The 15,493-nt window shown below is 45.6% G+C and overlaps 1 long non-coding RNA gene and 2 other non-coding genes across 5 annotated transcripts; all 3 read left to right on the plus strand.

The window, feature by feature from the left end:
* The first annotated feature begins 811 nt into the window (after positions 1-811).
* LOC111840977 (uncharacterized) lies at positions 812-10,293 on the plus strand. Of its 3 annotated transcripts, none has more exons than XR_011992517.1 (4): positions 812-1,048; positions 1,510-1,647; positions 1,840-1,962; positions 2,053-2,237. It is a non-coding gene; the product is annotated as an uncharacterized lncRNA (long non-coding RNA). The 3 variants fall into 3 exon arrangements; XR_011992516.1 differs by lacking the exons at positions 1,510-1,647; positions 1,840-1,962; positions 2,053-2,237 and adding exons at positions 9,566-9,703; positions 9,896-10,018; positions 10,109-10,293 and having other exon boundaries at positions 814-1,048; XR_011992515.1 differs by lacking the exons at positions 812-1,048; positions 1,510-1,647; positions 1,840-1,962; positions 2,053-2,237 and adding exons at positions 8,918-9,121; positions 9,566-9,703; positions 9,896-10,018; positions 10,109-10,293.
* trnal-caa (transfer RNA leucine (anticodon CAA)) lies at positions 6,909-7,019 on the plus strand. Its single transcript has 2 exons — positions 6,909-6,946; positions 6,974-7,019. It is a non-coding gene; the product is annotated as a tRNA-Leu (tRNA).
* Positions 10,294-14,960: 4,667 nt separating the features above from the next.
* On the plus strand, positions 14,961-15,071 carry trnal-caa (transfer RNA leucine (anticodon CAA)). The gene is made up of 2 exons: positions 14,961-14,998; positions 15,026-15,071. It is a non-coding gene; the product is annotated as a tRNA-Leu (tRNA).
* Positions 15,072-15,493: the final 422 nt, after the last annotated feature.

Genomic DNA, 15,493 nt, shown 5'->3' on the forward strand with positions numbered 1-15,493 from the left:
CTCCCTCCTCGTTTCCTTTGTCGGTCCCTCCGTCTGTCTCCTTGTCCCCTGTGTGGTCCCCTCCTGCTCCGGCCTCCCTTCCGCCTGCGGCCCCTGCGGCTGCCTTCCCTCGCCCGCCTGGGTTCCCTTGGGCTCCCCTGCTTCCTCCTCCCTTTCCCTCCGTCCCGCCTGTTTCTGCTCCTCGTCCCTCTGTGTCTCCTCCGTTCCCTTCTGGTCCCTTTGTCCCGCCTGTCTTTGCTCCTCGTCCCTCGGTGTCTCCTGTGTTCACTCCTCGCCCTGTTCCTCCGTTTTCTGTCCCCTCTGTGTCTCCTTTCTCTGTCTGCCTGTCCGCGTTTCCTGTTCTTTGTCGGGTCCTGTCTTTCGTTTCGTCCTTGTTCTTGTTCTGTGTTTCGGTCTTGTTCCCTGTTCTTCGTTGATGGTTTTTGGTTTTGTCTTTCAGGTCCTGTTCCCCGGTCTCGTCTCGTCCGTCGCCTCCTCTCTGGCGCGCCCGGAGTGCGCGCCTTTGGGGGGGGGTTATGTCACACCCTGCTCCGTCCGCTCCTGATGTGTGCCACGCCCCCTCATTATCCACGTGTGCTTTCCCGATCGTGCCCAGCTGTTCCTTGTTATTGTGGCTTGTCTGCTGTATTTAGTCCGCGTCTGAGTCTGTTACCCCAGATCCGTCATTGATGTTTATTGGTGTCCATGTCCTGTCGTCCCGAATAAACCCCGATTGCCTGCATCCTCGGCTTGCCTCGCCTGTTTCCCGGCTCGCTCGCTCACCGGTCACAACACATTAAGCTTTACTTGAGAATGAAAAAATAAAAATACATTTTATAGTACGCTATATATTGTGCGAAAAGTGATGCGTCGATGACAAATGTAGCGCCGTCCTCTCGCCACGCCTCTTTTTAAAGTTGCCTTTAAATTGGCGTTTTCCAAAGTCAGTACCATGCTAAGTAAAAAGCAATAGACGACAGGGTTGCAATAATGCGGGTGTTTCTGGCGGCTGTTGTTATGGCTAAGTTGTAAATTGTATTTGGGTTTGGATGTGAAAAACCATGTCCTGGTGAGTTTAACGCTCCTTGTCCATCTCCTTGTTATATAGCCGTTGTGTTAATGTAGAAGAATAATTCATTAGGCCTGCAAGTATTTGTCGTGGTTCACTGCTTGGTTGATTGATTGATCCTTCCTTTTATGTGAACTGTGTCCCTTATCGTGCCAATGCCCATTTCTAAGTCATGGTTATGCCTAAATTGACTGACTGGGATGTCTTCCAGCTCACCAATGGGTGGAGGATCCACATGGTTTATTCAAAATGTACCAACAAAATGCTCCAATTGCTGTCTTGTCCAGTCAAATTCCTTGATCTGACCAGAAACTCCTGCATGAATCTGAAATGGCAGCTTCTGAATGTTTAGCTAAATGGCTAACAACTTCTACTAAAGATGTTCTTGTCTGCCTTTTGCATGCAGTTTGGTTTATTTACTCTATTGGAGTTGAGCCTATGGTATGGATTTTCCCATGTAGTCTGCAGAGCTGGTGCCTGTCCAACAAATGGGGGGAAGCTGCCATCAACATCAGGCTGTACCTGTGATTGCGACTGTCCTGGCAAATTGAAGTGCTGTGCATATGGAACTATCCGTACATGTGTGCAATCTACTTCTGGTATGTGTCCCTGCTTTTGTCTGATCGTGTGTGTAAATATGCTCCTTGTTCCCTAGTGACTGGGTAGGACTAGGGTGGCCACGGGCATGACTTGGCACTCACTCACCTGAGTGCCAGCTTGTAGCTGACAGGAAGTGGTGGCATCTGTATTGGTGTAATGTTAATGCCTTTGTCTGATCTTTGCTTCTGAAGGATATCCAGGTCTATGTCCCGTCATTACGACGAGTGCCACAACGTGTAAGGTTGACAGAGATTGTTCCAAGGGCTGGAAGTGTTATTCCAGTGGTTGTGGTAACCTGTGTGTACCTACAGCAGGTAATGTTGTGTGGTTGTAATTAAACCCAAAGTAATTGATGCTCTGTGGTGTGTACACGTATATAACCCCGTTGCCTACTTCCTCTACAGGGAAGCGAGACGATTGATCCCCTCAAAGGGATGTTCAGTGGTCCCAGGATTCCCACTGTCCTGGGCCATTGCAATGCTGCCAGATGTCCTGTGGGAATGTACACTGCTTGTCCCTGTGACTTAGGGGGGCTTTCTGGTGCAATTCTGAATTGTGGTCTACTGAGCAATAAATGCTTGTGTGCGAAGCTTGCTGTGGGGTGCATTTTTGTGAGCTAGAAATGGGCTTGCGGGAACTCCCTTTGCTGTTCTCCTGGGGGTGGTGTGGCTTAAATTGACTGACTGAATTCAATTGTCAATGCAACTATACACTGACCCATAACCCCATTTGGGGATGTAGGTCACTGGTCCACAGCAGAAAATGGCTGCTCATCCAATGCAGTTATTCTAGTAGCTGTGTCTTGCCTCTGGTGCTGCGACAATTGAATACAGATTTAAAGATCTGCTACCACATTGGGCCCTCAGATCAATCCATTTTAGTTCAATATTTTCGGATTCAAAAATCTGACATCAGCTGGTAGCGTTCAGAAACGGGAAACATAATTAGGTTCCTCCCCCGACATTTGTGTAGTTGTCACCGTACAGAGCAGACAATGCCCTTTTAAGGCAAAATTGTCATACATGGTTCTCTGAACAAAATGAGTCTTTGTATATTAAGTTGCAGAAATCAAATTCTTAAACCATGGAGTACGACTAGAGAACTTTAAAATGTTGTGTGGACCTGCCCTATAAATATTGGAGAAACTGTAAATAAAACTGGTGGACAAATTGGCAACACCTGTGGCTGGAGCGTCCTGCTATATTATACTTATTCACCTTGAACCATCAATCTGGTTTCATTAAATAACTGCTGTCTCAAACATGTTTTCTCTACAGACTTTTGGTTTCAATTACAGACCAACCAAACTCAGTCATATATTTTTAATTTCTTCTGTAGCTAAACACTTGTTTTAACAGCCGTAGCTCATTTTCTTAAGTACGCCAATACAAATACTTGACGTGGTTTTTCAGCTTCCCAATTCAATTCTTTTATTGTGTACAAGTATGAGTACCGTGTACAATGAAATGCTTGCATGTGCTCCTGCAGACAGTGAACATAGACAAGATGGATAGACAACAGGATGACAAGTGAATGAGTGAATTATAAGTAAATAAGACCAAAATCACAGGAATAAATAGACAGAGACAAAAATATGTGTGGGGGGGGGGGGTAACAGTGGAGGTGACACAGGTTACTGATTGTTCATGAGTCTGATTGCAGTTGGGTAGAAACTGTTCCTAAACCTGGAGGTGCGCGTCCGAATGGACTTCAGTCGCTCCCCAGATGGGAGGAGGGTGAAAAGTGACAGTGCAGGGTGGCTGTGGTCCCGTCTGATAGTTCACTTTCCTGAGACAGCGTTGTCTTAAAATGGATGAGAGAGGGATATAGGGCTCTCGAAGGAACAAACAGGCACGCTTAGGTTCACTCAAATACACTTTAATAAGTAATACAAAATGATCTCGCATTAACACCAATACTAAGCTATCATATTGAAGGCAATGCAAAATAACTCGTACTACAACGGGTATCAAATAATATATATCTTATAGCTAATAGTATTAGGTGCAAAGGTACGAATATATATATAGAAAAGAAGCAATAATACATAAAAGAAGCAAGGAAACATAAAAAGTTACGAAATATTATCACAAGCGGCAATAATTTACTCGCAACAATCAATGGAAAGCATAAGCAGTTGCAAAGCTATTTACACTCGGACGTGCTATCATCACCCACCTTCACACATGGACTGGGGAGCCCTTTCAGTCCTGGCAGGAGACCAACACGTGAGTTCCGAGAAAAGTGCCGGGCGATGCGTGCTCTATCCCACGGCTGAACTCCGGTCAGTACTGGGATCTCCCCCTTCCTTTATACTAAATTTAGAGTTGCGTGTGGGCAGGGGGTAAGCTGGCCAGGCTCACCTCTTCCCCCCAGGCAATATAGTGTGCTCCAATTGCCCCTTTTGTCCGAGTGATGCTGCTTGCGATAACATACTACAATAGGCGTCCTTGCGCAATGCCTCCCTGTTCCCCCCTAAAGGCAATATAGGGTGCTGTATACCGACCCCCCACCCTATCTCCCGAAACCAAGATAAGCATCCTGCATGCCGATCTAATGGCCCAGATGAGCATCCTGGCTTCTCTTTATGAGCCCAAGTTATTTATGGCAAAATTAGGTTTTACAGGGGATCGGTAAATAACATGTTCGTGCAGTTTAGTAACATTCGGGGTGAATCATGGACGATTGATCTGAATTTCAGGACGATCAGTCCACACGCGATCGGAATTAATCCACAATTACAACTTTCCAGAATATTATAGTAAAGTTAATTCCATGTCACGTGGGTGACGTAATCGTCCGCGAATTCATCCTAATACAAGCGTGTAGTGTGGATGTCGCGGATCGCAGGGAGCTGTGTGCCCGTGATCTTCTGTGCTGAGTGCACCAGCCGCTGCAGAGCTCTGTTGTCCTGAACAGAGCAGCTGCTGTACCAGGATGTGATGCATCCTGTCAGGATGGATTCCACAGTGCACCTGTAGAATCTGCACAGGGTTGTGGGGGACATCCGGGCTTTCCTCAGTCTCCTGAGGAAGTAGAGGCGTTGTTGGGTTTTCTTGACTATTGCCGTAGTGTGACTTGACCATTTAAGGCCATCAGTGAGGGTGACTCCGAGGAACCTAAAGCTGCTGATCTGCTCCACAGCCTCACCTCCGATGTAGGTGGGGCTGTGCTCTGTTGACTGTTTTGCGGAAATCCACAATCATCTCCTTAGTTTTGTTGACGTTGAGGGAGAGGTTGTTGTCCTGACACCATTCTTCCAGGAGTCTGACCTCCTCCCTATAGGCCGTCTCATCGTCCTCGCTGATCAGACCTATTACGGCGGTATCGTCAGCAAACTTCAGGATGGTGTTGGAGCTGTACTTAGCTACGCAGTCATGTGTATAGAGAGAGTAAAGCAGGGGGCTCAGCACACTGCCCTACGGGGTGCCAGTGTTGATGGTGATGACGGAGGAGGTTTTTCCACCAATACGCACTGGCTGACGTCTGTTGGTGAGGGAATCCGGTACCCAGTTGCACAGTGAAGAGCTAATCCCCAGATCCAGGAGTTTAGTGATGAGCTGGGATGGAATGACGGTGTGAAATGCAGAGCTGTAGTCCACAAACAGCAGCCTGGCATAACAGTTCTTGTTTTCCAGATGAGACAGGGTGGTGTGGAGTGTTATGGAGATGGCATCCTCCGTGGACCTGTTGCTAAGATAGGCAAACTGGAAGGGGTCCAGACTGTCAGGGATGATGTCCTTGATGTGTTCTAGCACCAGCCTCTCGAAGCACTTCATGGCTATGAACCGCCCAGTAGCGCTTACCATTAAGGCAGTCTGTTTTATTTTTCTTAGGGACAGGGATGATGGCTGAGTGCCTGAAGCAGGTGGGGACAGATGAGACTCTCAGAGATGTATCAAAAATATCCGTAAAGACAGCAGCTAGTTGGTCGCAACATGTTTTTAAGACGCGACCCGAAACTCCGTCTGGGCCGGGTGCTTTACGGATGTTGAGTCGGGAAAAAGTCCTCCTCACGTCATCCTCGGAGAGCTTCAGGCTGGAGTCTTGTGGCGCTGCTTCAGTCTTTGAAGCTTCTTCCACCTCCCTTTCGCTCAGAGCTTTCGGGATGGCCCTCACAGTAATGAATCGCACATATTCATCTGATTCATGTGCATGATTGTTATTGCAATGTTTGTGCTCATTCTCAACACTCTGAGATTCACTGCTGTATCCTTCCCCAAATATTGCTAACCATCCCCTTTGATGACAAACTCATCATATTCATTAGCATCTGATCCTAGTTTCACACTTGAAACCTGAAACTTTTACAGGTAATGGTTGACTAAATGAATAAGCAGACAATTTTCTCTCTGCCTCTGGAACATAAGTAGTCCACACCTTGAACCATCAATCAGGGTTCATTAATTGGAATCATAAGAATGGTATTTTCGTCCTATATACTTTCAAAAATATTTCTATACCATTACATTCATGGCACTTCTGAGCTCTTGCTGGGCATTTCGGGTCTTTGCCAAAAATGACCTGCACTTCCACGTAGCAATGCTGTTCTGACTTACTTTTCTGTGGGTGTTGTGGTCATTTGGGTTTTGCTTTGTTGTGTCTTTGCCCTGTGCAGTTCACACTTTCCTTCCTTGTCGATGTAATGCCTTCCTCGAACGTCGCTAACAAGGGCTCCTCAATCCTCTCGCAGAACGACGCAACTTCCAACGCCCGGCCGAGAGTGCATAGTCTCTAGCTGCTTGTCTGAGTCTATATGCAAATTGCTGCACTGTTTCCCCCAGCTTTTGTGAGAGTGCATGAAACGAGGGCGACACAAAATCTACCTTAACGTGCGATACAAAATAAGCATTCAAAGCCCACACTGCGGCATCATAATCGACCGCGTCGCCTGTATTCAGCAAGGTGGAGAATATGTGCTGCACGTCAGGCCCCGCACGATGTAAAAGCAACGCTCTCCTCTGCTGCCTAGTCACAGCTGTTGTATCAGCATTAACTATAAGTCCTTTCTCATTGGCAAAAAGTTCAAATGATGTTTGAACCATCTCATCCATTTTGCATCTGAAATAGCTTTAAAGCACTCGAACATCAGAACACTCACTTTATCCATATTGGTAGTACTCTCCCCTACTCATGACCACCCAGTTGTCATTGCCTGTATTATATTTTGTTATGTTTATTCACCTTGAACCATCAATCAGGGTTCATTAATTGGAATCACAAATCAAATTATTATTATTAATTGAACCAGTCCAAAGTCGTCAGGATGGCTGAGTGGTCTAAGGCGCCAGACTCAAGGTTCAATACCTTCCATAGAAACGGGTGTTCTGGTCTCCCACTGGAGGCGTGGGTTCGAATCCCACTTCTGACACAACCTTTTCTGAAATCAGGAAAGAGACTCAGGAGCATCATGGCCAGGACTGAGAGGCTTAGGAGGACTTTCTACCTCCAGGCCATAAGGTTTCTGAACCTGAACATGCCATTGCTCCTCACACCCTGATGTACATTGTGCTCTTGTATCCCTCACCAAATCCGCACTGCTACACTGGTCGCTTTATGTCTTGTTACCGTTCATTTTGAACATACTCCTCTGCTTGCATTTTTAGCTTGCTTTTTGCACTTTTTAACTTTAACAACTTGCACAGTCTACAAAAGAGCGCTTCAGGATGCATTTCACTACGTGTTGTACTTTGTATAACTATGTATGTGACAATTAAAGAATCTTGAATCTACGAGTAGAGAAGTAACCTGTGCAAATTTGTCATACGATGAACATTCCCAGATAGCAAAATCTTTCTGGCCCAGATGTGGCCCACATCACTCATTTTCATCTGGCCTACATATAGCATGGAATGATGGCGATCGAGCGGACCGCTCTAGGTTGCCGCATCAGGTTGGCACATGTGGGTCAGAGCAGGGCCTAATGTTAGCCACGAGTGGGCGGGCTCTGTTTGACATCTGGCCATATTGTGGCCCATTACCAGTTTCTGAACCTCACAGATGTTAACCTCATAAGAGCTACTTTTCAACAGGAACTGCATACAGTCCCTGATCATGTGTTTAAAACCAACAAAAGTCCAACGTCTTCAAGGATTTTAAATCTGAGGGAAAAAAAAAAACAATGTCCATGGACGTCTGGTGCTGGGTGGGTTCTGTCTTCTTGAGGTGGACACGCCCTTTACATTTACAGCATTTAGCATTAGGCCCATATCCACATGCTATCTGGGTTCCATCTATAAATCCTTTAGTCACGGCAAGAGCCTGGTCATTTTGCTTGGACACTGAATATCATTAGACAGTGGACATTGTTAGGCCCTGTTAAGCCACAGTACATTGGGAAATAAAGTGTTGAATTGGAATGAAGTGTCCTGACACTACCTGCACATTAATGCTCGTAAGGATTGCTTTTTCAAGTAACCTCCTTCATTTACTACTGCCTTCACAAATAAACAATTCTGTAATAAATAACGATGTATTATAGTACGTTATTCTCAAAGGTTTATCCCCAAGAAAAACAAAACAAACAAAAACATGCAGTAGCCTTTTGAGTGCTAAGCATACTCCGCGCATAGCCCGACACGCCGCTGCCAGTAGAAGAACCGCGGTAGTAGAAGAAGCTTCCAGTAGCAATAAACGGAGTTCAATACATACAGTTTGTAAAGATGCGAGTGCAAAGCCACGGTGTCCGATGTTTGAAATGAGAAGCTGAAAACGGGTGTTCAGATGAGATTAGATAACCTTTGATCAAATCGAATTTATGTATATTGGCTAGGGAGTGACGGGGTGTCTAACCGGAACGGAATTCTCGCTTCTATGCCGACTGTCGCCCGCAGAAACGATCAGCCAAACCAACCTGCCCAACTCTGCCGACGCAACCGCACTGTAAACCCTGAGCTGCCGAAGCCAAACCGCTGTCCCGCAGGTACATTTAGTTCCTTTCGTCGCCACGGAGACTGAGTGACGCTCCGTCTGATCTCGGTTTCTGGAACGGAAAGGGATCCGGTTCGCGCCATTAACTGCGGATTGCGCGCTAAACCCGCTGTCTGGAATACCCTCCGGTGTACCGCAGTCTGTTGTTAATCAGGCGGTGTGCGCATTCTCACGTGTTCTGAGCTTTAGAAATTAGTTTTGTCTTGATATATTGCCGTTTCGATTTATATATGTAATATTGCGACATATTTTAATTAATCGAATCTTACATTAAGCTTTAATTGAGAATGAAAAAATAAAAATACATTTTATACTACGGTATATATTGTGCGAAAAGTGATGCGTCGATGACAAATGTAGCGCCGTCCTCTCGCCACGCCTCTTTTTAAAGTTGCCTTTAAATTGGCGTTTTCCAAAGTCAGTACCATGCTAAGTAAAAAGCAATAGACGACAGGGTTGCAATAATGCGGGTGTTTCTGGCGGCTATTGTTATGGTTAAGTTGTTAATTGTATTTGGATTTAGATGTGAAGAACCATGTCCTGGTGAGTTTAACGCTCCTTGTCCATCTCCTTGTTATATAGCAGTTGTGTTAATGTCGAAGAATAATTAATTAGGCCTGCAAGTATTTGTCGTGGTTCACTGCTTGGTTGATTGATCCTTCCTTTTACGTGAACTGTGTCCCTTATCGTGCCAATGCCCATTTCTAAGTCATGGGTATGCCTAAATTGACTGACAGCTTGGCAATGGGTGGAGGATCCACATAGTTTATTCAAAATGTACCAACAAAATGCTCCAATTGCTGTCTTGTCCAGTCAAATTCCTTGATCTGACCAGAAACTCCTGCATGAATCTGAAATGGCAGCTTCTGAATGTTTAGCTAAATGGCTAACAACTTCTACTAAAGATGTTCTTGTCTGCCTTTTGCATGCAGTTTGGTTTATTTACTCTATTGGAGTTGAGCCTATGGTATGGATTTTCCCATGTAGTCTGCAGAGCTGGTGCCTGTCCAACAAATGGGGGGAGGCTGCCATCAACATCAAGCTGTACCTGTGATTGCGACTGTCCTGGCAAATTGAAGTGCTGTGCATATGGAACTATCCGTACATGTGTGCAATCTACTTCTGGTATGTGTCCCTGCTTTTGTCTGATCGTGTGTGTAAATATGCTCCTTGTTCCCTAGTGACTGGGTAGGACTAGGGTGGCCACGGGCATGACTTGGCACTCACTCACCTGAGTGCCAGCTTGTAGCTGACAGGAAGTGGTGGCATCTGTATTGGTGTAATGTTAATGCCTTTGTCTGATCTTTGCTTCTGAAGGATATCCAGGTCTATGTCCCGTCATTACGACGAGTGCCACAACGTGTAAGGTTGACGGAGATTGTTCCAAGGGCTGGAAGTGTTATTCCAGTGGTTGTGGTAACCTGTGTGTACCTACAGCAGGTAATGTTGTGTGGTTGTAATTAAACCCAAAGTAATTGATGCTCTGTGGTGTGTACACGTATATAACCCCGTTGCCTACTTCCTCTACAGGGAAGCGAGACGATTGATCCCCTCAAAGGGATGTTCAGTGGTCCCAGGATTCCCACTGTCCTGGGCCATTGCAATGCTGCCAGATGTCCTGTGGGAATGTACACTGCTTGTCCCTGTGACTTAGGGGGGCTTTCTGGTGCAATTCTGAATTGTGGTCTACTGAGCAATAAATGCTTGTGTGCGAAGCTTGCTGTGGGGTGCATTTTTGTGAGCTAGAAATGGGCTTGCGGGAACTCCCTTTGCTGTTCTCCTGGGGGTGGTGTGGCTTAAATTGACTGACTGAATTCAATTGTCAATGCAACTATACACTGACCCATAACCCCATTTGGGGATGTAGGTCACTGGTCCACAGCAGAAAATGGCTGCTCATCCAATGCAGTTATTCTAGTAGCTGTGTCTTGCCTCTGGTGCTGCGACAATTGAATACAGATTTAAAGATCTGCTACCACATTGGGCCCTCAGATCAATCCATTTTAGTTCAATATTTTCGGATTCAAAAATCTGACATCAGCTGGTAGCGTTCAGAAACGGGAAACATAATTAGGTTCCTCCCCCGACATTTGTGTAGTTGTCACCGTACAGAGCAGACAATGCCCTTTTAAGGCAAAATTGTCATACATGGTTCTCTGAACAAAATGAGTCTTTGTATATTAAGTTGCAGAAATCAAATTCTTAAACCATGGAGTACGACTAGAGAACTTTAAAATGTTGTGTGGACCTGCCCTATAAATATTGGAGAAACTGTAAATAAAACTGGTGGACAAATTGGCAACACCTGTGGCTGGAGCGTCCTGCTATATTATACTTATTCACCTTGAACCATCAATCTGGTTTCATTAAATAACTGCTGTCTCAAACATGTTTTCTCTACAGACTTTTGGTTTCAATTACAGACCAACCAAACTCAGTCATATATTTTTAATTTCTTCTGTAGCTAAACACTTGTTTTAACAGCCGTAGCTCATTTTCTTAAGTACGCCAATACAAATACTTGACGTGGTTTTTCAGCTTCCCAATTCAATTCTTTTATTGTGTACAAGTATGAGTACCGTGTACAATGAAATGCTTGCATGTGCTCCTGCAGACAGTGAACATAGACAAGATGGATAGACAACAGGATGACAAGTGAATGAGTGAATTATAAGTAAATAAGACCAAAATCACAGGAATAAATAGACAGAGACAAAAATATGTGTGGGGGGGGTAACAGTGGAGGTGACACAGGTTACTGATTGTTCATGAGTCTGATTGCAGTTGGGTAGAAACTGTTCCTAAACCTGGAGGTGCGCGTCCGAATGGACTTCAGTCGCTCCCCAGATGGGAGGAGGGTGAAAAGTGACAGTGCAGGGTGGCTGTGGTCCCGTCTGATAGTTCACTTTCCTGAGACAGCGTTGTCTTAAAATGGATGAGAGAGGGATATAGGGCTCTCGAAGGAACAAACAGGCACGCTTAGGTTCACTCAAATACACTTTAATAAGTAATACAAAATGATCTCGCATTAACACCAATACTAAGCTATCATATTGAAGGCAATGCAAAATAACTCGTACTACAACGGGTATCAAATAATATATATCTTATAGCTAATAGTATTAGGTGCAAAGGTACGAATATATATATAGAAAAGAAGCAATAATACATAAAAGAAGCAAGGAAACATAAAAAGTTACGAAATATTATCACAAGCGGCAATAATTTACTCGCAACAATCAATGGAAAGCATAAGCAGTTGCAAAGCTATTTACACTCGGACGTGCTATCATCACCCACCTTCACACATGGACTGGGGAGCCCTTTCAGTCCTGGCAGGAGACCAACACGTGAGTTCCGAGAAAAGTGCCGGGCGATGCGTGCTCTATCCCACGGCTGAACTCCGGTCAGTACTGGGATCTCCCCCTTCCTTTATACTAAATTTAGAGTTGCGTGTGGGCAGGGGGTAAGCTGGCCAGGCTCACCTCTTCCCCCCAGGCAATATAGTGTGCTCCAATTGCCCCTTTTGTCCGAGTGATGCTGCTTGCGATAACATACTACAATAGGCGTCCTTGCGCAATGCCTCCCTGTTCCCCCCTAAAGGCAATATAGGGTGCTGTATACCGACCCCCCACCCTATCTCCCGAAACCAAGATAAGCATCCTGCATGCCGATCTAATGGCCCAGATGAGCATCCTGGCTTCTCTTTATGAGCCCAAGTTATTTATGGCAAAATTAGGTTTTACAGGGGATCGGTAAATAACATGTTCGTGCAGTTTAGTAACATTCGGGGTGAATCATGGACGATTGATCTGAATTTCAGGACGATCAGTCCACACGCGATCGGAATTAATCCACAATTACAACTTTCCAGAATATTATAGTAAAGTTAATTCCATGTCACGTGGGTGACGTAATCGTCCGCGAATTCATCCTAATACAAGCGTGTAGTGTGGATGTCGCGGATCGCAGGGAGCTGTGTGCCCGTGATCTTCTGTGCTGAGTGCACCAGCCGCTGCAGAGCTCTGTTGTCCTGAACAGAGCAGCTGCTGTACCAGGATGTGATGCATCCTGTCAGGATGGATTCCACAGTGCACCTGTAGAATCTGCACAGGGTTGTGGGGGACATCCGGGCTTTCCTCAGTCTCCTGAGGAAGTAGAGGCGTTGTTGGGTTTTCTTGACTATTGCCGTAGTGTGACTTGACCATTTAAGGCCATCAGTGAGGGTGACTCCGAGGAACCTAAAGCTGCTGATCTGCTCCACAGCCTCACCTCCGATGTAGGTGGGGCTGTGCTCTGTTGACTGTTTTGCGGAAATCCACAATCATCTCCTTAGTTTTGTTGACGTTGAGGGAGAGGTTGTTGTCCTGACACCATTCTTCCAGGAGTCTGACCTCCTCCCTATAGGCCGTCTCATCGTCCTCGCTGATCAGACCTATTACGGCGGTATCGTCAGCAAACTTCAGGATGGTGTTGGAGCTGTACTTAGCTACGCAGTCATGTGTATAGAGAGAGTAAAGCAGGGGGCTCAGCACACTGCCCTACGGGGTGCCAGTGTTGATGGTGATGACGGAGGAGGTTTTTCCACCAATACGCACTGGCTGACGTCTGTTGGTGAGGGAATCCGGTACCCAGTTGCACAGTGAAGAGCTAATCCCCAGATCCAGGAGTTTAGTGATGAGCTGGGATGGAATGACGGTGTGAAATGCAGAGCTGTAGTCCACAAACAGCAGCCTGGCATAACAGTTCTTGTTTTCCAGATGAGACAGGGTGGTGTGGAGTGTTATGGAGATGGCATCCTCCGTGGACCTGTTGCTAAGATAGGCAAACTGGAAGGGGTCCAGACTGTCAGGGATGATGTCCTTGATGTGTTCTAGCACCAGCCTCTCGAAGCACTTCATGGCTATGAACCGCCCAGTAGCGCTTACCATTAAGGCAGTCTGTTTTATTTTTCTTAGGGACAGGGATGATGGCTGAGTGCCTGAAGCAGGTGGGGACAGATGAGACTCTCAGAGATGTATCAAAAATATCCGTAAAGACAGCAGCTAGTTGGTCGCAACATGTTTTTAAGACGCGACCCGAAACTCCGTCTGGGCCGGGTGCTTTACGGATGTTGAGTCGGGAAAAAGTCCTCCTCACGTCATCCTCGGAGAGCTTCAGGCTGGAGTCTTGTGGCGCTGCTTCAGTCTTTGAAGCTTCTTCCACCTCCCTTTCGCTCAGAGCTTTCGGGATGGCCCTCACAGTAATGAATCGCACATATTCATCTGATTCATGTGCATGATTGTTATTGCAATGTTTGTGCTCATTCTCAACACTCTGAGATTCACTGCTGTATCCTTCCCCAAATATTGCTAACCATCCCCTTTGATGACAAACTCATCATATTCATTAGCATCTGATCCTAGTTTCACACTTGAAACCTGAAACTTTTACAGGTAATGGTTGACTAAATGAATAAGCAGACAATTTTCTCTCTGCCTCTGGAACATAAGTAGTCCACACCTTGAACCATCAATCAGGGTTCATTAATTGGAATCATAAGAATGGTATTTTCGTCCTATATACTTTCAAAAATATTTCTATACCATTACATTCATGGCACTTCTGAGCTCTTGCTGGGCATTTCGGGTCTTTGCCAAAAATGACCTGCACTTCCACGTAGCAATGCTGTTCTGACTTACTTTTCTGTGGGTGTTGTGGTCATTTGGGTTTTGCTTTGTTGTGTCTTTGCCCTGTGCAGTTCACACTTTCCTTCCTTGTCGATGTAATGCCTTCCTCGAACGTCGCTAACAAGGGCTCCTCAATCCTCTCGCAGAACGACGCAACTTCCAACGCCCGGCCGAGAGTGCATAGTCTCTAGCTGCTTGTCTGAGTCTATATGCAAATTGCTGCACTGTTTCCCCCAGCTTTTGTGAGAGTGCATGAAACGAGGGCGACACAAAATCTACCTTAACGTGCGATACAAAATAAGCATTCAAAGCCCACACTGCGGCATCATAATCGACCGCGTCGCCTGTATTCAGCAAGGTGGAGAATATGTGCTGCACGTCAGGCCCCGCACGATGTAAAAGCAACGCTCTCCTCTGCTGCCTAGTCACAGCTGTTGTATCAGCATTAACTATAAGTCCTTTCTCATTGGCAAAAAGTTCAAATGATGTTTGAACCATCTCATCCATTTTGCATCTGAAATAGCTTTAAAGCACTCGAACATCAGAACACTCACTTTATCCATATTGGTAGTACTCTCCCCTACTCATGACCACCCAGTTGTCATTGCCTGTATTATATTTTGTTATGTTTATTCACCTTGAACCATCAATCAGGGTTCATTAATTGGAATCACAAATCAAATTATTATTATTAATTGAACCAGTCCAAAGTCGTCAGGATGGCTGAGTGGTCTAAGGCGCCAGACTCAAGGTTCAATACCTTCCATAGAAACGGGTGTTCTGGTCTCCCACTGGAGGCGTGGGTTCGAATCCCACTTCTGACACAACCTTTTCTGAAATCAGGAAAGAGACTCAGGAGCATCATGGCCAGGACTGAGAGGCTTAGGAGGACTTTCTACCTCCAGGCCATAAGGTTTCTGAACCTGAACATGCCATTGCTCCTCACACCCTGATGTACATTGTGCTCTTGTATCCCTCACCAAATCCGCACTGCTACACTGGTCGCTTTATGTCTTGTTACCGTTCATTTTGAACATACTCCTCTGCTTGCATTTTTAGCTTGCTTTTTGCACTTTTTAACTTTAACAACTTGCACAGTCTACAAAAGAGCGCTTCAGGATGCATTTCACTACGTGTTGTACTTTGTATAACTATGTATGTGACAATTAAAGAATCTTGAATCTACGAGTAGAGAAGTAACCTGTGCAAATTTGTCATACGATGAACATTCCCAGATAGCAAAATC

This window comes from Paramormyrops kingsleyae, chromosome 8 (assembly GCF_048594095.1).
Source record: "Paramormyrops kingsleyae isolate MSU_618 chromosome 8, PKINGS_0.4, whole genome shotgun sequence".
Lineage (NCBI taxonomy): Eukaryota > Metazoa > Chordata > Actinopteri > Osteoglossiformes > Mormyridae > Paramormyrops > Paramormyrops kingsleyae.